Genomic DNA, 18332 nt, shown 5'->3' with positions numbered 1-18332 from the left:
TGAAAGGCAATTGAGAAATGGCTCACTTCCTGAACTTGGAGCACAAAAAAGCCTACAGCACCTGGCATTCCCAGGCGGTCTCCCATCCAGGTACTAACTAGGCCCGACACTGCTTAGCTTCCGAGATCAGACGAGATCGGGCGCATTCAGTGTGGTGTGGCCGTAGGCTCTGGGCCTAGTGAGTTTTGTACTTTTAAGCATCTAGTCGGCTAGACCTTGCAGTTTTGAAAGGCAATTGAGAAATGGCTCACTTCCTGAACTTGGAGCACAAAAAAGCCTACAGCACCTGGTATTCCCAGGCGGTCTCCCATCCAGGTACTAACTAGGCCCGACACTGCTTAGCTTCCGAGATCAGACGAGATCGGGCGCATTCAGTGTGGTGTGGCCGTAGGCTCGAGTAATGCTAAGAATATTACTCTTATGCATTTGCATTTAGTAAGCTAAGCCATGCAGCCACTTGCAACATGATACCACGCTCATCGCTCGATCAGCGCTCGATCAGGCGAGATATATAAGACTGGTGGGCCCATTCAGGACTCCTATGTCTGGTAGGATAACTTTAATCCATCCATCCTGTTTCTGTTGCAGGGAGGTGGAGAGAACAATCAACACAATAACGGCTTTCTTTCATGCCTCTTGAATGACTCAATATTCTCTGTACTGCATTACATGTGAAAGTCGATTTATTACCCATGAACACACTGCCTGTATGCTAATTATATGTAAATAGGTAGCTCCAGCCCTCATAATGTTGTCCAACATTTCCGCTATAAAACGGGATAAAATTATTTTGGAAACATACCAAATTTGAAAAGTAATTGAGAAGTTGCGCAATTACTAATCATGGAGCACAAAATAGCCTACAGCACCTGGTATTCCCAGGCGGTCTCCCATCCAGGTACTAACTAGGCCCGACACTGCTTAGCTTCCGAGATCAGACGAGATCGGGCGCATTCAGTGTGGTGTGGCCGTAGGCTCTGGGCCTAGTGAGTTTTGTACTTTTAAGCATCTAGTCGGCTAGACCTTGCAGTTTTGAAAGGCAATTGAGAAATGGCTCACTTCCTGAACTTGGAGCACAAAAAAGCCTACAGCACCTGGTATTCCCAGGTGGTCTCCCATCCAGGTACTAACTAGGCCCGACACTGCTTAGCTTCCGAGATCAGACGAGATCGGGCGCATTCAGTGTGGTGTGGCCGTAGGCTCTGGTCCTAGTGAGTTTTGTACTTTTAAGCATCTAGTCGGCTAGACCTTGCAGTTTTGAAAGGCAATTGAGAAATGGCTCACTTCCTGAACTTGGAGCACAAAAAAGCCTACAGCACCTGGTATTCCCAGGCGGAATCCCATCCAGGTACTAACTAGGCCCGACACTGCTTAGCTTCCGAGATCAGACGAGATCGGGCGCATTCAGTGTGGTGTGGCCGTAGGCTCTGGGCCTAGTGAGTTTTGTACTTTTAAGCATCTAGTCGGCTAGACCTTGCAGTTTTGAAAGGCAATTGAGAAATGGCTCACTTCCTGAACTTGGAGCACAAAAAAGCCTACAGCACCTGGTATTCCCAGGCGGTCTCCCATCCAGGTACTAACTAGGCCCGACATTGCTTAGCTTCCGAGATCAGACGAGATCGGGCGCATTCAGTGTGGTGTGGCCGTAGGCTCTGGGCCTAGTGAGTTTTGTACTTTTAAGCATCTAGTCGGCTAGACCTTGCAGTTTTGAAAGGCAATTGAGAAATGGCTCACTTCCTGAACTTGGAGCACAAAAAAGCCTACAGCACCTGGTATTCCCAGGCGGTCTCCCATCCAGGTACTAACTAGGCCCGACACTGCTTAGCTTCGGAGATCAGACGAGATCGGGCGCATTCAGTGTGGTGTGGCCGTAGGCTCGAGTAATGCTAAGAATATTACTCTTATGCATTTGCATTTAGTAAGCTAAGCCATGCAGCCACTTGCAACATGATACCACGCTCATCGCTCGATCAGCGCTCGATCAGGCGAGATATATAAGACTGGTGGGCCCATTCAGGACTCCTATGTCTGGTAGGATAACTTTAATCCATCCATCCTGTTTCTGTTGCAGGGAGGTGGAGAGAACAATCAACACAATAACGGCTTTCTTTCATGCCTCTTGAAGGACTCAATATTCTCTGTACTGCATTACATGTGAAAGTCGATTTATTACCCATGAACACACTACCTGTATGCTAATTATATGTAAATAGGTAGCTCCAGCCCTCATAATGTTGTCCAACATTTCCGCTATAAAACGGGATAAAATTATTTTGGAAACATACCAAATTTGAAAAGTAATTGAGAAGTTGCGCAATTACTAATCATGGAGCACAAAATAGCCTACAGCACCTGGTATTCCCAGGCGGTCTCCCATCCAGGTACTAACTAGGCCCGACACTGCTTAGCTTTCGAGATCAGACGAGATCGGGCGCATTCAGTGTGGTGTGGCCGTAGGCTCTGGGCCTAGTGAGTTTTGTACTTTTAAGCATCTAGTCGGCTAGACCTTGCAGTTTTGAAAGGCAATTGAGAAATGGCTCACTTCCTGAACTTGGAGCACAAAAAAGCCTACAGCACCTGGTATTCCCAGGCGGTCTCCCATCCATGTACTAACTAGGCCCGACACTGCTTAGCTTCCGAGATCAGACGAGATCGGGCGCATTCAGTGTGGTGTGGCCGTAGGCTCTGGTCCTAGTGAGTTTTGTACTTTTAAGCATCTAGTCGGCTAGACCTTGCAGTTTTGAAAGGCAATTGAGAAATGGCTCACTTCCTGAACTTGGAGCACAAAAAAGCCTACAGCACCTGGTATTCCCAGGCGGTCTCCCATCCAGGTACTAACTAGGCCCGACACTGCTTAGCTTCCGAGATCAGACGCATTCAGTGTGGTGTGGCCGTAGGCTCTGGGCCTAGTGAGTTTTGTACTTTTAAGCATCTAGTCGGCTAGACCTTGCAGTTTTGAAAGGCAATTGAGAAATGGCTCACTTCCTGAACTTGGAGCACAAAAAAGCCTACAGCACCTGGTATTCCCAGGCGGTCTCCCATCCAGGTACTAACTAGGCCCGACACTGCTTAGCTTTCGAGATCAGACGAGATCGGGTGCATTCAGTGTGGTGTGGCCGTAGGCTCTGGGCCTAGTGAGTTTTGTACTTTTAAGCATCTAGTCGGCTAGACCTTGCAGTTTTGAAAGGCAATTGAGAAATGGCTCACTTCCTGAACTTGGAGCACAAAAAAGCCTACAGCACCTGGTATTCCCAGGCGGTCTCCCATCCAGGTACTAACTAGGCCCGACACTGCTTAGCTTCCGAGATCAGACGCATTCAGTGTGGTGTGGCCGTAGGCTCTGGTCCTAGTGAGTTTTGTACTTTTAAGCATCTAGTCGGCTAGACCTTGCAGTTTTGAAAGGCAATTGAGAAATGGCTCACTTCCTGAACTTGGAGCACAAAAAAGCCTACAGCACCTGTTATTCCCAGGCTGTCTCCCATCCAGGTACTAACTAGGCCCGACACTGCTTAGCTTCCGAGATCAGACGAGATCGGGCGCATTCAGTGTGGTGTGGCCGTAGGCTCTAGAAATGCTAAGAATATTACTCTTATGCATTTGCATTTAATAAGCTAAGCCATGCAGCCACTTGCAACATGATACCACGCTCATCGCTCGATCAGGCTCGATCAGGCGAGATATATAAGACTGGTGGGCCCATTCAGGACTCCTATGTCTGGTAGGATAACTTTAATCCATCCATCCTGTTTCTGTTGCAGGGAGGTGGAGAGAACAATCAACACAATAACGGCTTTCTTTCATGCCTCTTGAAGGACTCAATATTCTCTGTACTGCATTACATGTGAAAGTCGATTTATTACCCATGAACACACTACCTGTATGCTAATTATATGTAAATAGGTAGCTCCAGCCCTCATAATGTTGTCCAACATTTCCGCTATAAAACGGGATAAAATTATTTTGGAAACATACCAAATTTGAAAAGTAATTGAGAAGTTGTGCAATTACTAATCATGGAGCACAAAATAGCCTACAGCACCTGGTATTCCCAGGCGGTCTCCCATCCAGGTACTAACTAGGCCCGACACTGCTTAGCTTCCGAGATCGGGCGCATTCAGTGTGGTGTGGCCGTAGGCTCAGGGCCTAGTGAGTTTTGTACTTTTAAGCATCTAGTCGGCTAGACCTTGCAGTTTTGAAAGGCAATTGAGAAATGGCTCACTTCCTGAACTTGGAGCACAAAAAAGCCTACAGCACCTGGTATTCCCAGGCGGTCTCCCATCCAGGTACTAACTAGGCCCGACACTGCTTTGCTTCCGAGATCAGACGAATTCAGTGTGGTGTGGCCGTAGGCTCTGGTCCTAGTGAGTTTTGTACTTTTAAGCATCTAGTCGGCTAGACCTTGCAGTTTTGAAAGGCAATTGAGAAATGGCTCACTTCCTGAACTTGGAGCACAAAAAAGCCTACAGCACCTGGTATTCCCAGGCGGTCTCCCATCCAGGTACTAACTAGGCCCGACACTGCTTAGCTTCCGAGATCAGACGAGATCGGGCGCATTCAGTGTGGTGTGGCCGTAGGCTCTGGACCTAGTGAGTTTTGTACTTTTAAGCATCTAGTCGGCTAGACCTTGCAGTTTTGAAAGGCAATTGAGAAATGGCTCACTTCCTGAACTTGGAGCACAAAAAAGGCTACAGCACCTGGTATTCCCAGGCGGTCTCCCATCCAGGTACTAACTAGGCCCGACACTGCTTCGCTTCCGAGATCAGACGAGATCGGGCGCATTCAGTGTGGTGTGGCCGTAGGTTCGAGTAATGCTAAGAATATTACTCTTATGCATTTGCATTTAGTAAGCTAAGCCATGCAGCCACTTGCAACATGATACCACGCTCATCGCTCGATCAGCGCTCGATCAGGCGAGATATATAAGACTGGTGGGCCCATTCAGGACTCCTATGTCTGGTAGGATAACTTTAATCCATCCATCCTGTTTCTGTTGCAGGGAGGTGGAGAGAACAATCAACACAATAACGGCTTTCTTTCATGCCTCTTGAAGGACTCAATATTCTCTGTACTGCATTACATGTGAAAGTCGATTTATTACCCATGAACACACTACCTGTATGCTAATTATATGTAAATAGGTAGCTCCAGCCCTCATAATGTTGTCCAACATTTCCGCTATAAAACGGGATAAAATTATTTTGGAAACATACCAAATTTGAAAAGTAATTGAGAAGTTGCGCAATTACTAATCATGGAGCACAAAATAGCCTACAGCACCTGGTATTCCCAGGCGGTCTCCCATACAGGTACTAACTAGGCCCAACACTGCTTAGCTTCCGAGATCAGACGAGATCGGGCGCATTCAGTGTGGTGTGGCCGTAGGCTCTGGGCCTAGTGAGTTTTGTACTTTTAAGCATCTAGTCGGCTAGACCTTGCAGTTTTGAAAGGCAATTGAGAAATGGCTCACTTCCTGAACTTGGAGCACAAAAAAGCCTACAGCACCTGGTATTCCCAGGCGGTCTCCCATCCAGGTACTAACTAGGCCCGACACTGCTTAGCTTCCAAGATCAGACGAGATCGGGCGCATTCAGTGTGGTGTGGCCGTAGGCTCTGGTCCTAGTGAGTTTTGTACTTTTAAGCATCTAGTCGGCTAGACCTTGCAGTTTTGAAAGGCAATTGAGAAATGGCTCACTTCCTGAACTTGGAGCACAAAAAAGCCTACAGCACCTGGTATTCCCAGGCGGTCTCCCATCCAGGTACTAACTAGGCCCGACACTGCTTAGCTTCCGAGATCAGACGAGATCGGGCGCATTCAGTGTGGTGTGGCCGTAGGCTCTGGGCCTAGTGAGTTTTGTACTTTTAAGCATCTAGTCGGCTAGACCTTGCAGTTTTGAAAGGCAATTGAGAAATGGCTCACTTCCTGAACTTGGAGCACAAAAAAGCCTACAGCACCTGGTATTCCCAGGCGGTCTCCCATCCAGGTACTAACTAGGTCCGACACTGCTTAGCTTCCGAGATCAGACGAGATCGGGCGCATTCAGTGTGGTGTGGCCGTAGGCTCTAGAAATGCTAAGAATATTACTCTTATGCATTTGCATTTAGTAAGCTAAGCCATGCAGCCACTTGCAACATGATACCACGCTCATCGCTCGATCAGCGCTCGATCAGGCGAGATATATAAGACTGGTGGGCCCATTCAGGACTCCTATGTCTGGTAGGATAACTTTAATCCATCCATCCTGTTTCTGTTGCAGGGAGGTGGAGAGAACAATCAACACAATAACGGCTTTCTTTCATGCCTCTTGAAGGACTCAATATTCTCTGTACTGCATTACATGTGAAAGTCGATTTATTACCCATGAACACACTACCTGTATGCTAATTATATGTAAATAGGTAGCTCCAGCCCTCATAATGTTGTCCAACATTTCCGCTATAAAACGGGATAAAATTATTTTGGAAACATACCAAATTTGAAAAGTAATTGAGAAGTTGTGCAATTACTAATCATGGAGCACAAAATAGCCTACAGCACCTGGTATTCCCAGGCGGTCTCCCATCCAGGTACTAACTAGGCCCGACACTGCTTAGCTTCCGAGATCAAATGAGATCGGGCGCATTCAGTGTGGTGTGGCCGTAGGCTCAGGGCCTAGTGAGTTTTGTACTTTTAAGCATCTAGTCGGCTAGACCTTGCAGTTTTGAAAGGCAATTGAGAAATGGCTCACTTCCTGAACTTGGAGCACAAAAAAGCCTACAGCACCTGGTATTCCCAGGCGGTCTCCCATCCAGGTACTAACTAGGCCCGACACTGCTTAGCTTCCGAGATCAGACGAGATCGGGCGCATTCAGTGTGGTGTGGCCGTAGGCTCTGGTCCTAGTGAGTTTTGTACTTTTAAGCATCTAGTCGGCTAGACCTTGCAGTTTTGAAAGGCAATTGAGAAATGGCTCACTTCCTGAACTTGGAGCACAAAAAAGCCTACAGCACCTGGTATTCCCAGGCGGTCTCCCATCCAGGTACTAACTAGGCCCGACACTGCTTAGCTTCCGAGATCAGACGAGATCGGGCGCATTCAGTGTGGTGTGGCCGTAGGCTCTGGACCTAGTGAGTTTTGTACTTTTAAGCATCTAGTCGGCTGGACCTTGCAGTTTTGAAAGGCAATTGAGAAATGGCTCACTTCCTGAACTTGGAGCACAAAAAAGCCTACAGCACCTGGTATTCCCAGGCGGTCTCCCATCCAGGTACTAACTAGGCCCGACACTGCTTAGCTTCCGAGATCAGACGAGATCGGGCGCATTCAGTGTGGTGTGGCCGTAGGCTCGAGTAATGCTAAGAATATTACTCTTATGCATTTGCATTTAGTAAGCTAAGCCATGCAGCCACTTGCAACATGATACCACGCTCATCGCTCGATCAGCGCTCGATCAGGCGAGATATATAAGACTGGTGGGCCCATTCAGGACTCCTATGTCTGGTAGGATAACTTTAATCCATCCATCCTGTTTCTGTTGCAGGGAGGTGGAGAGAACAATCAACACAATAACGGCTTTCTTTCATGCCTCTTGAAGGACTCAATATTCTCTGTACTGCATTACATGTGAAAGTCGATTTATTACCCATGAACACACTACCTGTATGCTAATTATATGTAAATAGGTAGCTCCAGCCCTCATAATGTTGTCCAACATTTCCGCTATAAAACGGGATAAAATTATTTTGGAAACATACCAAATTTGAAAAGTAATTGAGAAGTTGCGCAATTACTAATCATGGAGCACAAAATAGCCTACAGCACCTGGTATTCCCAGGCGGTCTCCCATCCAGGTACTAACTAGGCCCGACACTGCTTAGTTTCTGAGATCAGACGCATTCAGTGTGGTGTGGCCGTAGGCTCTGGGCCTAGTGAGTTTTGTACTTTTAAGCATCTAGTCGGCTAGACCTTGCAGTTTTGAAAGGCAATTGAGAAATGGCTCACTTCCTGAACTTGGAGCACAAAAAAGCCTACAGCACCTGGTATTCCCAGGCGGTCTCCCATCCAGGTACTAACTAGGCGCGACACTGCTTAGCTTCCGAGATCGGGCGCATTCAGTGTGGTGTGGCCGTAGGCTCTGGTCCTAGTGAGTTTTGTACTTTTAAGCATCTAGTCGGCTAGACCTTGCAGTTTTGAAAGGCAATTGAGAAATGGCTCACTTCCTGAACTTGGAGCACAAAAAAGCCTACAGCACCTGGTATTCCCAGGCGGTCTCCCATCCAGGTACTAACTAGGCCCGACACTGCTTAGCTTCCGAGATCAGACGAGATCGGGCGCATTCAGTGTGGTGTGGCCGTAGGCTCTGGGCCTAGTGAGTTTTGTACTTTTAAGCATCTAGTCGGCTAGACCTTGCAGTTTTGAAAGGCAATTGAGAAATGGCTCACTTCCTGAACTTGGAGCACAAAAAAGCCTACAGCACCTGGTATTCCCAGGCGGTCTCCCATCCAGGTACTAACTAGGCCCGACACTGCTTAGCTTCCGAGATCAGACGAGATCGGGCGCATTCAGTGTGGTGTGGCCGTAGGCTCGAGTAATGCTAAGAATATTACTCTTATGCATTTGCATTTAGTAAGCTAAGCCATGCAGCCACTTGCAACATGATACCACGCTCATCGCTCGATCAGCGCTCGATCAGGCGAGATATATAAGACTGGTGGGCCCATTCAGGACTCCTATGTCTGGTAGGATAACTTTAATCCATCCATCCTGTTTCTGTTGCAGGGAGGTGGAGAGAACAATCAACACAATAACGGCTTTCTTTCATGCCTCTTGAAGGACTCAATATTCTCTGTACTGCATTACATGTGAAAGTCGATTTATTACCCATGAACACACTACCTGTATGCTAATTATATGTAAATAGGTAGCTCCAGCCCTCATAATGTTGTCCAACATTTCCGCTATAAAACGGGATAAAATTATTTTGGAAACATACCAAATTTGAAAAGTAATTGAGAAGTTGCGCAATTACTAATCATGGAGCACAAAATAGCCTACAGCACCTGGTATTCCCAGGCGGTCTCCCATCCAGGTACTAACTAGGCCCGACACTGCTTAGCTTCCGAGATCAGACGAGATCGGGCGCATTCAGTGTGGTGTGGCCGTAGGCTCTGGGCCTAGTGAGTTTTGTACTTTTAAGCATCTAGTCGGCTAGACCTTGCAGTTTTGAAAGGCAATTGAGAAATGGCTCACTTCCTGAACTTGGAGCACAAAAAAGCCTACAGCACCTGGTATTCCCAGGCAGTCTCCCATCCAGGTACTAACTAGGCCCGACACTGCTTAGCTTCCGAGATCAGACGAGATCGGGCGCATTCAGTGTGGTGTGGCCGTAGGCTCTGGGCCTAGTGAGTTTTGTACTTTTAAGCATCTAGTCGGCTAGACCTTGCAGTTTTGAAAGGCAATTGAGAAATGGCTCACTTCCTGAACTTGGAGCACAAAAAAGCCTACAGCACCTGGTATTCCCAGGCGGTCTCCCATCCAGGTACTAACTAGGCCCGACACTGCTTAGCTTCCGAGATCAGACGAGATCGGGCGCATTCAGTGTGGTGTGGCCGTAGGCTCTGGTCCTAGTGAGTTTTGTACTTTTAAGCATCTAGTCGGCTAGACCTTGCAGTTTTGAAAGGCAATTGAGAAATGGCTCACTTCCTGAACTTGGAGCACAAAAAAGCCTACAGCACCTGGTATTCCCAGGCGGTCTCCCATCCAGGTACTAACTAGGCCCGACACTGCTTAGCTTCTGAGATCAGACGAGATCGGGCGCATTCAGTGTGGTGTGGCCGTAGGCTCTGGGCCTAGTGAGTTTTGTACTTTTAAGCATCTAGTCGGCTAGACCTTGCAGTTTTGAAAGGCAATTGAGAAATGGCTCACTTCCTGAACTTGGAGCACAAAAAAGCCTACAGCACCTGGTATTCCCAGGCGGTCTCCCATCCAGGTACTAACTAGGCCCGACACTGCTTAGCTTCCGAGATCAGACGAGATCGGGCGCATTCAGTGTGGTGTGGCCGTAGGCTCTAGAAATGCTAAGAATATTACTCTTATGCATTTGCATTTAGTAAGCTAAGCCATGCAGCCACTTGCAACATGATACCACGCTCATCGCTCGATCATCAGGCTCGATCAGGCGAGATATATAAGACTGGTGGGCCCATTCAGGACTCCTATGTCTGGTAGGATAACTTTAATCCATCCATCCTGTTTCTGTTGCAGGGAGGTGGAGAGAACAATCAACACAATAACGGCTTTCTTTCATGCCTCTTGAAGGACTCAATATTCTCTGTACTGCATTACATGTGAAAGTCGATTTATTACCCATGAACACACTACCTGTATGCTAATTATATGTAAATAGGTAGCTCCAGCCCTCATAATGTTGTCCAACATTTCCGCTATAAAACGGGATAAAATTATTTTGGAAACATACCAAATTTGAAAAGTAATTGAGAAGTTGTGCAATTACTAATCATGGAGCACAAAATAGCCTACAGCACCTGGTATTCCCAGGCGGTCTCCCATCCAGGTACTAACTAGGCCCGACACTGCTTAGCTTCCGAGATCAGACGAGATCGGGCGCATTCAGTGTGGTGTGGCCGTAGGCTCAGGGCCTAGTGAGTTTTGTACTTTTAAGCATCTAGTCGGCTAGACCTTGCAGTTTTGAAAGGCAATTGAGAAATGGCTCACTTCCTGAACTTGGAGCACAAAAAAGCCTACAGCACCTGGTATTCCCAGGCGGTCTCCCATCCAGGTACTAACTAGGCCCGACACTGCTTAGCTTCCGAGATCAGACGAGATCGGGCGCATTCAGTGTGGTGTGGCCGTAGGCTCTGGTCCTAGTGAGTTTTGTACTTTTAAGCATCTAGTCGGCTAGACCTTGCAGTTTTGAAAGGCAATTGAGAAATGGCTCACTTCCTGAACTTGGAGCACAAAAAAGCCTACAGCACCTGGTATTCCCAGGCGGTCTCCCATCCAGGTACTAACTAGGCCCGACACTGCTTAGCTTCCGAGATCAGACGAGATCGGGCGCATTCAGTGTGGTGTGGCCGTAGGCTCTGGGCCTAGTGAGTTTTGTACTTTTAAGCACCTAGTCGGCTAGACCTTGCAGTTTTGAAAGGCAATTGAGAAATGGCTCACTTCCTGAACTTGGAGCACAAAAAAGCCTACAGCACCTGGTATTCCCAGGCGGTCTCCCATCCAGGTACTAACTAGGCCCGACACTGCTTAGCTTCCGAGATCAGACGAGATCGGGCGCATTCAGTGTGGTGTGGCCGTAGGCTCGAGTAATGCTAAGAATATTACTCTTATGCATTTGCATTTAGTAAGCTAAGCCATGCAGCCACTTGCAACATGATACCACGCTCATCGCTCGATCAGCGCTCGATCAGGCGAGATATATAAGACTGGTGGGCCCATTCAGGACTCCTATGTCTGGTAGGATAACTTTAATCCATCCATCCTGTTTCTGTTGCAGGGAGGTGGAGAGAACAATCAACACAATAACGGCTTTCTTTCATGCCTCTTGAAGGACTCAATATTCTCTGTACTGCATTACATGTGAAAGTCGATTTATTACCCATGAACACACTACCTGTATGCTAATTATATGTAAATAGGTAGCTCCAGCCCTCATAATGTTGTCCAACATTTCCGCTATAAAACGGGATAAAATTATTTTGGAAACATACCAAATTTGAAAAGTAATTGAGAAGTTGCGCAATTACTAATCATGGAGCACAAAATAGCCTACAGCACCTGGTATTCCCAGGCGGTCTCCCATCCAGGTACTAACTAGGCCCGACACTGCTTAGCTTCCGAGATCAGACGAGATCGGGCGCATTCAGTGTGGTGTGGCCGTAGGCTCTGGGCCTAGTGAGTTTTGTACTTTTAAGCATCTAGTCGGCTAGACCTTGCAGTTTTGAAAGGCAATTGAGAAATGGCTCACTTCCTGAACTTGGAGCACAAAAAAGCCTACAGCACCTGGTATTCCCAGGCAGTCTCCCATCCAGGTACTAACTAGGCCCGACACTGCTTAGCTTCCGAGATCAGACGAGATCGGGCGCATTCAGTGTGGTGTGGCCGTAGGCTCTAGTAATGCTAAGAATATTACTCTTATGCATTTGCATTTAGTAAGCTAAGCCATGCAGCCACTTGCAACATGATACCACGCTCATCGCTCGATCAGCGCTCGATCAGGCGAGATATATAAGACTGGTGGGCCCATTCAGGACTCCTATGTCTGGTAGGATAACTTTAATCCATCCATCCTGTTTCTGTTGCAGGGAGGTGGAGAGAACAATCAACACAATAACGGCTTTCTTTCATGCCTCTTGAAGGACTCAATATTCTCTGTACTGCATTACATGTGAAAGTCGATTTATTACCCATGAACACACTACCTGTATGCTAATTATATGTAAATAGGTAGCTCCAGCCCTCATAATGTTGTCCAACATTTCCGCTATAAAACGGGATAAAATTATTTTGGAAACATACCAAATTTGAAAAGTAATTGAGAAGTTGTGCAATTACTAATCATGGAGCACAAAATAGCCTACAGCACCTGGTATTCCCAGGCGGTCTCCCATCCAGGTACTAACTAGGCCCGACACTGCTTAGTTTCCGAGATCAGACGCATTCAGTGTGGTGTGGCCGTAGGCTCTGGGCCTAGTGAGTTTTGTACTTTTAAGCATCTAGTCGGCTAGACCTTGCAGTTTTGAAAGGCAATTGAGAAATGGCTCACTTCCTGAACTTGGAGCACAAAAAAGCCTACAGCACCTGGTATTCCCAGGCGGTCTCCCATCCAGGTACTAACTAGGCGCGACACTGCTTAGCTTCCGAGATCGGGCGCATTCAGTGTGGTGTGGCCGTAGGCTCTGGTCCTAGTGAGTTTTGTACTTTTAAGCATCTAGTCGGCTAGACCTTGCAGTTTTGAAAGGCAATTGAGAAATGGCTCACTTCCTGAACTTGGAGCACAAAAAAGCCTACAGCACCTGGTATTCCCAGGCGGTCTCCCATCCAGGTACTAACTAGGCCCGACACTGCTTAGCTTCCGAGATCAGACGAGATCGGGCGCATTCAGTGTGGTGTGGCCGTAGGCTCTGGGCCTAGTGAGTTTTGTACTTTTAAGCATCTAGTCGGCTAGACCTTGCAGTTTTGAAAGGCAATTGAGAAATGGCTCACTTCCTGAACTTGGAGCACAAAAAAGCCTACAGCACCTGGTATTCCCAGGCGGTCTCCCATCCAGGTACTAACTAGGCCCGACACTGCTTAGCTTCCGAGATCAGACGAGATCGGGCGCATTCAGTGTGGTGTGGCCGTAGGCTCGAGTAATGCTAAGAATATTACTCTTATGCATTTGCATTTAGTAAGCTAAGCCATGCAGCCACTTGCAACATGATACCACGCTCATCGCTCGATCAGCGCTCGATCAGGCGAGATATATAAGACTGGTGGGCCCATTCAGGACTCCTATGTCTGGTAGGATAACTTTAATCCATCCATCCTGTTTCTGTTGCAGGGAGGTGGAGAGAACAATCAACACAATAACGGCTTTCTTTCATGCCTCTTGAAGGACTCAATATTCTCTGTACTGCATTACATGTGAAAGTCGATTTATTACCCATGAACACACTACCTGTATGCTAATTATATGTAAATAGGTAGCTCCAGCCCTCATAATGTTGTCCAACATTTCCGCTATAAAACGGGATAAAATTATTTTGGAAACATACCAAATTTGAAAAGTAATTGAGAAGTTGCGCAATTACTAATCATGGAGCACAAAATAGCCTACAGCACCTGGTATTCCCAGGCGGTCTCCCATCCAGGTACTAACTAGGCCCGACACTGCTTAGCTTCCGAGATCAGACGAGATCGGGCGCATTCAGTGTGGTGTGGCCGTAGGCTCTGGGCCTAGTGAGTTTTGTACTTTTAAGCATCTAGTCGGCTAGACCTTGCAGTTTTGAAAGGCAATTGAGAAATGGCTCACTTCCTGAACTTGGAGCACAAAAAAGCCTACAGCACCTGGTATTCCCAGGCAGTCTCCCATCCAGGTACTAACTAGGCCCGACACTGCTTAGCTTCCGAGATCAGACGAGATCGGGCGCATTCAGTGTGGTGTGGCCGTAGGCTCTGGGCCTAGTGAGTTTTGTACTTTTAAGCATCTAGTCGGCTAGACCTTGCAGTTTTGAAAGGCAATTGAGAAATGGCTCACTTCCTGAACTTGGAGCACAAAAAAGCCTACAGCACCTGGTATTCCCAGGCGGTCTCCCATCCAGGTACTAACTAGGCCCGACACTGCTTAGCTTCCGAGATCAGACGAGATCGGGCGCATTCAGTGTGGTGTGGCCGTAGGCTCTGGTCCTAGTGAGTTTTGTACTTTTAAGCATCTAGTCGGCTAGACCTTGCAGTTTTGAAAGGCAATTGAGAAATGGCTCACTTCCTGAACTTGGAGCACAAAAAAGCCTACAGCACCTGGTATTCCCAGGCGGTCTCCCATCCAGGTACTAACTAGGCCCGACACTGCTTAGCTTCTGAGATCAGACGAGATCGGGCGCATTCAGTGTGGTGTGGCCGTAGGCTCTGGGCCTAGTGAGTTTTGTACTTTTAAGCATCTAGTCGGCTAGACCTTGCAGTTTTGAAAGGCAATTGAGAAATGGCTCACTTCCTGAACTTGGAGCACAAAAAAGCCTACAGCACCTGGTATTCCCAGGCGGTCTCCCATCCAGGTACTAACTAGGCCCGACACTGCTTAGCTTCCGAGATCAGACGAGATCGGGCGCATTCAGTGTGGTGTGGCCGTAGGCTCTAGAAATGCTAAGAATATTACTCTTATGCATTTGCATTTAGTAAGCTAAGCCATGCAGCCACTTGCAACATGATACCACGCTCATCGCTCGATCATCAGGCTCGATCAGGCGAGATATATAAGACTGGTGGGCCCATTCAGGACTCCTATGTCTGGTAGGATAACTTTAATCCATCCATCCTGTTTCTGTTGCAGGGAGGTGGAGAGAACAATCAACACAATAACGGCTTTCTTTCATGCCTCTTGAAGGACTCAATATTCTCTGTACTGCATTACATGTGAAAGTCGATTTATTACCCATGAACACACTACCTGTATGCTAATTATATGTAAATAGGTAGCTCCAGCCCTCATAATGTTGTCCAACATTTCCGCTATAAAACGGGATAAAATTATTTTGGAAACATACCAAATTTGAAAAGTAATTGAGAAGTTGTGCAATTACTAATCATGGAGCACAAAATAGCCTACAGCACCTGGTATTCCCAGGCGGTCTCCCATCCAGGTACTAACTAGGCCCGACACTGCTTAGCTTCCGAGATCAGACGAGATCGGGCGCATTCAGTGTGGTGTGGCCATAGGCTCAGGGCCTAGTGAGTTTTGTACTTTTAAGCATCTAGTCGGCTAGACCTTGCAGTTTTGAAAGGCAATTGAGAAATGGCTCACTTCCTGAACTTGGAGCACAAAAAAGCCTACAGCACCTGGTATTCCCAGGCGGTCTCCCATCCAGGTACTAACTAGGCCCGACACTGCTTAGCTTCCGAGATCAGACGAGATTGGGCGCATTCAGTGTGGTGTGGCCGTAGGCTCTGGTCCTAGTGAGTTTTGTACTTTTAAGCATCTAGTCGGCTAGACCTTGCAGTTTTGAAAGGCAATTGAGAAATGGCTCACTTCCTGAACTTGGAGCACAAAAAAGCCTACAGCACCTGGTATTCCCAGGCGGTCTCCCATCCAGGTACTAACTAGGCCCGACACTGCTTAGCTTCCGAGATCAGACGAGATCGGGCGCATTCAGTGTGGTGTGGCCGTAGGCTCTGGGCCTAGTGAGTTTTGTACTTTTAAGCACCTAGTTGGCTAGACCTTGCAGTTTTGAAAGGCAATTGAGAAATGGCTCACTTCCTGAACTTGGAGCACAAAAAAGCCTACAGCACCTGGTATTCCCAGGCGGTCTCCCATCCAGGTACTAACTAGGCCCGACACTGCTTAGCTTCCGAGATCAGACGAGATCGGGCGCATTCAGTGTGGTGTGGCCGTAGGCTCGAGTAATGCTAAGAATATTACTCTTATGCATTTGCATTTAGTAAGCTAAGCCATGCAGCCACTTGCAACATGATACCACGCTCATCGCTCGATCAGCGCTCGATCAGGCGAGATATATAAGACTGGTGGGCCCATTCAGGACTCCTATGTCTGGTAGGATAACTTTAATCCATCCATCCTGTTTCTGTTGCAGGGAGGTGGAGAGAACAATCAACACAATAACGGCTTTCTTTCATGCCTCTTGAAGGACTCAATATTCTCTGTACTGCATTACATGTGAAAGTCGATTTATTACCCATGAACACACTACCTGTATGCTAATTATATGTAAATAGGTAGCTCCAGCCCTCATAATGTTGTCCAACATTTCCGCTATAAAACGGGATAAAATTATTTTGGAAACATACCAAATTTGAAAAGTAATTGAGAAGTTGCGCAATTACTAATCATGGAGCACAAAATAGCCTACAGCACCTGGTATTCCCAGGCGGTCTCCCATCCAGGTACTAACTAGGCCCGACACTGCTTAGTTTCCGAGATCAGACGAGATCGGGCGCATTCAGTGTGGTGTGGCCGTAGGCTCTGGGCCTAGTGAGTTTTGTACTTTTAAGCATCTAGTCGGCTAGACCTTGCAGTTTTGAAAGGCAATTGAGAAATGGCTCACTTCCTGAACTTGGAGCACAAAAAAGCCTACAGCACCTGGTATTCCCAGGCAGTCTCCCATCCAGGTACTAACTAGGCCCGACACTGCTTAGCTTCCGAGATCAGACGAGATCGGGCGCATTCAGTGTGGTGTGGCCGTAGGCTCTAGAAATGCTAAGAATATTACTCTTATGCATTTGCATTTAGTAAGCTAAGCCATGCAGCCACTTGCAACATGATACCACGCTCATCGCTCGATCAGCGCTCGATCAGGCGAGATATATAAGACTGGTGGGCCCATTCAGGACTCCTATGTCTGGTAGGATAACTTTAATCCATCCATCCTGTTTCTGTTGCAGGGAGGTGGAGAGAACAATCAACACAATAACGGCTTTCTTTCATGCCTCTTGAAGGACTCAATATTCTCTGTACTGCATTACATGTGAAAGTCGATTTATTACCCATGAACACACTACCTGTATGCTAATTATATGTAAATAGGTAGCTCCAGCCCTCATAATGTTGTCCAACATTTCCGCTATAAAACGGGATAAAATTATTTTGGAAACATACCAAATTTGAAAAGTAATTGAGAAGTTGTGCAATTACTAATCATGGAGCACAAAATAGCCTACAGCACCTGGTATTCCCAGGCGGTCTCCCATCCAGGTACTAACTAGGCCCGACACTGCTTAACTTCCGAGATCAGACGAGATCAGGCGCATTCAGTGTGGTGTGGCCATAGGCTCTGGGCCTAGTGAGTTTTGTACTTTTAAGCATCTAGTCGGCTAGACCTTGCAGTTTTGAAAGGCAATTGAGAAATGGCTCACTTCCTGAACTTGGAGCACAAAAAAGCCTACAGCACCTGGTATTCCCAGGCGGTCTCCCATCCAGGTACTAACTAGGCCCGACACTGCTTAGCTTCCGAGATCAGACGAGATCGGGCGCATTCAGTGTGGTGTGGCCGTAGGCTCTGGTCCTAGTGAGTTTTGTACTTTTAAGCATCTAGTCGGCTAGACCTTGCAGTTTTGAAAGGCAATTGAGAAATGGCTCACTTCCTGAACTTGGAGCACAAAAAAGCCTACAGCAACTGGTATTCCCAGGCGGTCTCCCATCCAGGTACTAACTAGGCCCGACACTGCTTAGCTTCCGAGATCAGACGAGATCGGGCGCATTCAGTGTGGTGTGGCCGCAGGCTCTGGGCCTAGTGAGTTTTGTACTTTTAAGCATCTAGTCGGCTAGACCTTGCAGTTTTGAAAGGCAATTGAGAAATGGCTCACTTCCTGAACTTGGAGCACAAAAAAGCCTACAGCACCTGGTATTCCCAGGCGGTCTCCCATCCAGGTACTAACTAGGCCCGACACTGCTTAGCTTCCGAGATCAGACGAGATCGGGCGCATTCAGTGTGTAAGGCCGTAGGCTCTAGAAATGCTAAGAATATTACTCTTATGCATTTGCATTTAGTAAGCTAAGCCATGCAGCCACTTGCAACATGATACCACGCTCATCGCTCGATCAGGCGAGATATATAAGACTGGTGGGCCCATTCAGGACTCCTATGTCTGGTAGGATAACTTTAATCCATCCATCCTGTTTCTGTT

At 47.3% G+C, this 18332-nt stretch overlaps 51 non-coding genes and 8 pseudogenes across 51 annotated transcripts; all 59 read right to left on the bottom strand.

The window, feature by feature from the left end:
- Positions 1 to 49: 49 nt before the first annotated feature.
- Positions 50 to 168, bottom strand: LOC138477871 (5S ribosomal RNA). Its single transcript, XR_011271790.1, has one exon. It is a non-coding gene; the product is annotated as a 5S ribosomal RNA (ribosomal RNA).
- Positions 169 to 274: 106 nt separating this feature from the next.
- LOC138478805 (5S ribosomal RNA) lies at positions 275 to 393 on the bottom strand. The gene has a single exon (XR_011272637.1). It is a non-coding gene; the product is annotated as a 5S ribosomal RNA (ribosomal RNA).
- A 464-nt stretch (positions 394 to 857) lies between these two features.
- On the bottom strand, positions 858 to 976 carry LOC138478791 (5S ribosomal RNA). The gene has a single exon (XR_011272626.1). It is a non-coding gene; the product is annotated as a 5S ribosomal RNA (ribosomal RNA).
- A 106-nt stretch (positions 977 to 1082) lies between these two features.
- Positions 1083 to 1201, bottom strand: LOC138476355 (5S ribosomal RNA). The gene has a single exon (XR_011270414.1). It is a non-coding gene; the product is annotated as a 5S ribosomal RNA (ribosomal RNA).
- Positions 1202 to 1307: 106 nt separating this feature from the next.
- On the bottom strand, positions 1308 to 1426 carry LOC138479075 (5S ribosomal RNA). Its single transcript, XR_011272883.1, has one exon. It is a non-coding gene; the product is annotated as a 5S ribosomal RNA (ribosomal RNA).
- Positions 1427 to 1532: 106 nt separating this feature from the next.
- Positions 1533 to 1651, bottom strand: LOC138478732 (5S ribosomal RNA). The gene has a single exon (XR_011272572.1). It is a non-coding gene; the product is annotated as a 5S ribosomal RNA (ribosomal RNA).
- A 106-nt stretch (positions 1652 to 1757) lies between these two features.
- LOC138479399 (5S ribosomal RNA) lies at positions 1758 to 1876 on the bottom strand. Its single transcript, XR_011273177.1, has one exon. It is a non-coding gene; the product is annotated as a 5S ribosomal RNA (ribosomal RNA).
- A 464-nt stretch (positions 1877 to 2340) lies between these two features.
- Positions 2341 to 2459, bottom strand: LOC138478232 (5S ribosomal RNA). Its single transcript, XR_011272118.1, has one exon. It is a non-coding gene; the product is annotated as a 5S ribosomal RNA (ribosomal RNA).
- A 106-nt stretch (positions 2460 to 2565) lies between these two features.
- LOC138478614 (5S ribosomal RNA) lies at positions 2566 to 2684 on the bottom strand. The gene has a single exon (XR_011272465.1). It is a non-coding gene; the product is annotated as a 5S ribosomal RNA (ribosomal RNA).
- A 106-nt stretch (positions 2685 to 2790) lies between these two features.
- LOC138474493 (5S ribosomal RNA) lies at positions 2791 to 2899 on the bottom strand (annotated as a pseudogene).
- Positions 2900 to 3005: 106 nt separating this feature from the next.
- LOC138477817 (5S ribosomal RNA) lies at positions 3006 to 3124 on the bottom strand. The gene has a single exon (XR_011271741.1). It is a non-coding gene; the product is annotated as a 5S ribosomal RNA (ribosomal RNA).
- A 106-nt stretch (positions 3125 to 3230) lies between these two features.
- Positions 3231 to 3339, bottom strand: LOC138474492 (5S ribosomal RNA; annotated as a pseudogene).
- Positions 3340 to 3445: 106 nt separating this feature from the next.
- LOC138480266 (5S ribosomal RNA) lies at positions 3446 to 3564 on the bottom strand. The gene has a single exon (XR_011273964.1). It is a non-coding gene; the product is annotated as a 5S ribosomal RNA (ribosomal RNA).
- Positions 3565 to 4027: 463 nt separating this feature from the next.
- LOC138473933 (5S ribosomal RNA) lies at positions 4028 to 4136 on the bottom strand (annotated as a pseudogene).
- A 106-nt stretch (positions 4137 to 4242) lies between these two features.
- LOC138474749 (5S ribosomal RNA) lies at positions 4243 to 4351 on the bottom strand (annotated as a pseudogene).
- Positions 4352 to 4457: 106 nt separating this feature from the next.
- LOC138478778 (5S ribosomal RNA) lies at positions 4458 to 4576 on the bottom strand. Its single transcript, XR_011272614.1, has one exon. It is a non-coding gene; the product is annotated as a 5S ribosomal RNA (ribosomal RNA).
- A 106-nt stretch (positions 4577 to 4682) lies between these two features.
- Positions 4683 to 4801, bottom strand: LOC138480221 (5S ribosomal RNA). The gene has a single exon (XR_011273924.1). It is a non-coding gene; the product is annotated as a 5S ribosomal RNA (ribosomal RNA).
- Positions 4802 to 5265: 464 nt separating this feature from the next.
- On the bottom strand, positions 5266 to 5384 carry LOC138477883 (5S ribosomal RNA). The gene has a single exon (XR_011271801.1). It is a non-coding gene; the product is annotated as a 5S ribosomal RNA (ribosomal RNA).
- Positions 5385 to 5490: 106 nt separating this feature from the next.
- LOC138478645 (5S ribosomal RNA) lies at positions 5491 to 5609 on the bottom strand. The gene has a single exon (XR_011272493.1). It is a non-coding gene; the product is annotated as a 5S ribosomal RNA (ribosomal RNA).
- A 106-nt stretch (positions 5610 to 5715) lies between these two features.
- Positions 5716 to 5834, bottom strand: LOC138478766 (5S ribosomal RNA). The gene has a single exon (XR_011272603.1). It is a non-coding gene; the product is annotated as a 5S ribosomal RNA (ribosomal RNA).
- A 106-nt stretch (positions 5835 to 5940) lies between these two features.
- On the bottom strand, positions 5941 to 6059 carry LOC138477951 (5S ribosomal RNA). Its single transcript, XR_011271863.1, has one exon. It is a non-coding gene; the product is annotated as a 5S ribosomal RNA (ribosomal RNA).
- A 464-nt stretch (positions 6060 to 6523) lies between these two features.
- LOC138477003 (5S ribosomal RNA) lies at positions 6524 to 6642 on the bottom strand. The gene has a single exon (XR_011271003.1). It is a non-coding gene; the product is annotated as a 5S ribosomal RNA (ribosomal RNA).
- Positions 6643 to 6748: 106 nt separating this feature from the next.
- LOC138478754 (5S ribosomal RNA) lies at positions 6749 to 6867 on the bottom strand. The gene has a single exon (XR_011272592.1). It is a non-coding gene; the product is annotated as a 5S ribosomal RNA (ribosomal RNA).
- Positions 6868 to 6973: 106 nt separating this feature from the next.
- LOC138478742 (5S ribosomal RNA) lies at positions 6974 to 7092 on the bottom strand. The gene has a single exon (XR_011272581.1). It is a non-coding gene; the product is annotated as a 5S ribosomal RNA (ribosomal RNA).
- Positions 7093 to 7198: 106 nt separating this feature from the next.
- Positions 7199 to 7317, bottom strand: LOC138478730 (5S ribosomal RNA). Its single transcript, XR_011272570.1, has one exon. It is a non-coding gene; the product is annotated as a 5S ribosomal RNA (ribosomal RNA).
- Positions 7318 to 7781: 464 nt separating this feature from the next.
- On the bottom strand, positions 7782 to 7890 carry LOC138474688 (5S ribosomal RNA; annotated as a pseudogene).
- A 106-nt stretch (positions 7891 to 7996) lies between these two features.
- Positions 7997 to 8105, bottom strand: LOC138474609 (5S ribosomal RNA; annotated as a pseudogene).
- Positions 8106 to 8211: 106 nt separating this feature from the next.
- Positions 8212 to 8330, bottom strand: LOC138478718 (5S ribosomal RNA). The gene has a single exon (XR_011272559.1). It is a non-coding gene; the product is annotated as a 5S ribosomal RNA (ribosomal RNA).
- A 106-nt stretch (positions 8331 to 8436) lies between these two features.
- On the bottom strand, positions 8437 to 8555 carry LOC138478706 (5S ribosomal RNA). Its single transcript, XR_011272548.1, has one exon. It is a non-coding gene; the product is annotated as a 5S ribosomal RNA (ribosomal RNA).
- Positions 8556 to 9019: 464 nt separating this feature from the next.
- On the bottom strand, positions 9020 to 9138 carry LOC138478694 (5S ribosomal RNA). The gene has a single exon (XR_011272537.1). It is a non-coding gene; the product is annotated as a 5S ribosomal RNA (ribosomal RNA).
- A 106-nt stretch (positions 9139 to 9244) lies between these two features.
- Positions 9245 to 9363, bottom strand: LOC138478259 (5S ribosomal RNA). Its single transcript, XR_011272143.1, has one exon. It is a non-coding gene; the product is annotated as a 5S ribosomal RNA (ribosomal RNA).
- A 106-nt stretch (positions 9364 to 9469) lies between these two features.
- Positions 9470 to 9588, bottom strand: LOC138478681 (5S ribosomal RNA). Its single transcript, XR_011272526.1, has one exon. It is a non-coding gene; the product is annotated as a 5S ribosomal RNA (ribosomal RNA).
- A 106-nt stretch (positions 9589 to 9694) lies between these two features.
- On the bottom strand, positions 9695 to 9813 carry LOC138478967 (5S ribosomal RNA). The gene has a single exon (XR_011272785.1). It is a non-coding gene; the product is annotated as a 5S ribosomal RNA (ribosomal RNA).
- Positions 9814 to 9919: 106 nt separating this feature from the next.
- On the bottom strand, positions 9920 to 10038 carry LOC138478669 (5S ribosomal RNA). The gene has a single exon (XR_011272515.1). It is a non-coding gene; the product is annotated as a 5S ribosomal RNA (ribosomal RNA).
- A 466-nt stretch (positions 10039 to 10504) lies between these two features.
- LOC138478656 (5S ribosomal RNA) lies at positions 10505 to 10623 on the bottom strand. Its single transcript, XR_011272503.1, has one exon. It is a non-coding gene; the product is annotated as a 5S ribosomal RNA (ribosomal RNA).
- A 106-nt stretch (positions 10624 to 10729) lies between these two features.
- LOC138478644 (5S ribosomal RNA) lies at positions 10730 to 10848 on the bottom strand. The gene has a single exon (XR_011272492.1). It is a non-coding gene; the product is annotated as a 5S ribosomal RNA (ribosomal RNA).
- A 106-nt stretch (positions 10849 to 10954) lies between these two features.
- On the bottom strand, positions 10955 to 11073 carry LOC138478632 (5S ribosomal RNA). Its single transcript, XR_011272481.1, has one exon. It is a non-coding gene; the product is annotated as a 5S ribosomal RNA (ribosomal RNA).
- Positions 11074 to 11179: 106 nt separating this feature from the next.
- Positions 11180 to 11298, bottom strand: LOC138478620 (5S ribosomal RNA). Its single transcript, XR_011272470.1, has one exon. It is a non-coding gene; the product is annotated as a 5S ribosomal RNA (ribosomal RNA).
- Positions 11299 to 11762: 464 nt separating this feature from the next.
- LOC138478608 (5S ribosomal RNA) lies at positions 11763 to 11881 on the bottom strand. Its single transcript, XR_011272459.1, has one exon. It is a non-coding gene; the product is annotated as a 5S ribosomal RNA (ribosomal RNA).
- A 106-nt stretch (positions 11882 to 11987) lies between these two features.
- LOC138478258 (5S ribosomal RNA) lies at positions 11988 to 12106 on the bottom strand. Its single transcript, XR_011272142.1, has one exon. It is a non-coding gene; the product is annotated as a 5S ribosomal RNA (ribosomal RNA).
- Positions 12107 to 12570: 464 nt separating this feature from the next.
- Positions 12571 to 12679, bottom strand: LOC138474730 (5S ribosomal RNA; annotated as a pseudogene).
- A 106-nt stretch (positions 12680 to 12785) lies between these two features.
- On the bottom strand, positions 12786 to 12894 carry LOC138474608 (5S ribosomal RNA; annotated as a pseudogene).
- A 106-nt stretch (positions 12895 to 13000) lies between these two features.
- LOC138478595 (5S ribosomal RNA) lies at positions 13001 to 13119 on the bottom strand. The gene has a single exon (XR_011272447.1). It is a non-coding gene; the product is annotated as a 5S ribosomal RNA (ribosomal RNA).
- Positions 13120 to 13225: 106 nt separating this feature from the next.
- Positions 13226 to 13344, bottom strand: LOC138478582 (5S ribosomal RNA). Its single transcript, XR_011272436.1, has one exon. It is a non-coding gene; the product is annotated as a 5S ribosomal RNA (ribosomal RNA).
- A 464-nt stretch (positions 13345 to 13808) lies between these two features.
- On the bottom strand, positions 13809 to 13927 carry LOC138478569 (5S ribosomal RNA). The gene has a single exon (XR_011272425.1). It is a non-coding gene; the product is annotated as a 5S ribosomal RNA (ribosomal RNA).
- A 106-nt stretch (positions 13928 to 14033) lies between these two features.
- On the bottom strand, positions 14034 to 14152 carry LOC138478257 (5S ribosomal RNA). The gene has a single exon (XR_011272141.1). It is a non-coding gene; the product is annotated as a 5S ribosomal RNA (ribosomal RNA).
- Positions 14153 to 14258: 106 nt separating this feature from the next.
- On the bottom strand, positions 14259 to 14377 carry LOC138478557 (5S ribosomal RNA). Its single transcript, XR_011272414.1, has one exon. It is a non-coding gene; the product is annotated as a 5S ribosomal RNA (ribosomal RNA).
- Positions 14378 to 14483: 106 nt separating this feature from the next.
- Positions 14484 to 14602, bottom strand: LOC138478966 (5S ribosomal RNA). The gene has a single exon (XR_011272784.1). It is a non-coding gene; the product is annotated as a 5S ribosomal RNA (ribosomal RNA).
- Positions 14603 to 14708: 106 nt separating this feature from the next.
- LOC138478545 (5S ribosomal RNA) lies at positions 14709 to 14827 on the bottom strand. The gene has a single exon (XR_011272403.1). It is a non-coding gene; the product is annotated as a 5S ribosomal RNA (ribosomal RNA).
- A 466-nt stretch (positions 14828 to 15293) lies between these two features.
- On the bottom strand, positions 15294 to 15412 carry LOC138477841 (5S ribosomal RNA). Its single transcript, XR_011271763.1, has one exon. It is a non-coding gene; the product is annotated as a 5S ribosomal RNA (ribosomal RNA).
- Positions 15413 to 15518: 106 nt separating this feature from the next.
- On the bottom strand, positions 15519 to 15637 carry LOC138479294 (5S ribosomal RNA). The gene has a single exon (XR_011273082.1). It is a non-coding gene; the product is annotated as a 5S ribosomal RNA (ribosomal RNA).
- Positions 15638 to 15743: 106 nt separating this feature from the next.
- LOC138478532 (5S ribosomal RNA) lies at positions 15744 to 15862 on the bottom strand. Its single transcript, XR_011272391.1, has one exon. It is a non-coding gene; the product is annotated as a 5S ribosomal RNA (ribosomal RNA).
- Positions 15863 to 15968: 106 nt separating this feature from the next.
- LOC138478520 (5S ribosomal RNA) lies at positions 15969 to 16087 on the bottom strand. Its single transcript, XR_011272380.1, has one exon. It is a non-coding gene; the product is annotated as a 5S ribosomal RNA (ribosomal RNA).
- Positions 16088 to 16551: 464 nt separating this feature from the next.
- Positions 16552 to 16670, bottom strand: LOC138479044 (5S ribosomal RNA). The gene has a single exon (XR_011272855.1). It is a non-coding gene; the product is annotated as a 5S ribosomal RNA (ribosomal RNA).
- Positions 16671 to 16776: 106 nt separating this feature from the next.
- Positions 16777 to 16895, bottom strand: LOC138478256 (5S ribosomal RNA). The gene has a single exon (XR_011272140.1). It is a non-coding gene; the product is annotated as a 5S ribosomal RNA (ribosomal RNA).
- A 464-nt stretch (positions 16896 to 17359) lies between these two features.
- Positions 17360 to 17478, bottom strand: LOC138478546 (5S ribosomal RNA). Its single transcript, XR_011272404.1, has one exon. It is a non-coding gene; the product is annotated as a 5S ribosomal RNA (ribosomal RNA).
- A 106-nt stretch (positions 17479 to 17584) lies between these two features.
- On the bottom strand, positions 17585 to 17703 carry LOC138478508 (5S ribosomal RNA). Its single transcript, XR_011272369.1, has one exon. It is a non-coding gene; the product is annotated as a 5S ribosomal RNA (ribosomal RNA).
- A 106-nt stretch (positions 17704 to 17809) lies between these two features.
- On the bottom strand, positions 17810 to 17928 carry LOC138480079 (5S ribosomal RNA). The gene has a single exon (XR_011273795.1). It is a non-coding gene; the product is annotated as a 5S ribosomal RNA (ribosomal RNA).
- A 106-nt stretch (positions 17929 to 18034) lies between these two features.
- Positions 18035 to 18152, bottom strand: LOC138480338 (5S ribosomal RNA). Its single transcript, XR_011274022.1, has one exon. It is a non-coding gene; the product is annotated as a 5S ribosomal RNA (ribosomal RNA).
- Between the last annotated feature and the right edge of the window lie 180 nt (positions 18153 to 18332).

The sequence above is a fragment of the Ambystoma mexicanum genome, chromosome 8 (assembly GCF_040938575.1).
Source record: "Ambystoma mexicanum isolate Mex_15411 chromosome 8, UKY_AmexF1_1, whole genome shotgun sequence".
Taxonomy (NCBI): domain Eukaryota; kingdom Metazoa; phylum Chordata; class Amphibia; order Caudata; family Ambystomatidae; genus Ambystoma; species Ambystoma mexicanum.
This window is presented reverse-complemented; position numbering and strand designations above follow the sequence as displayed.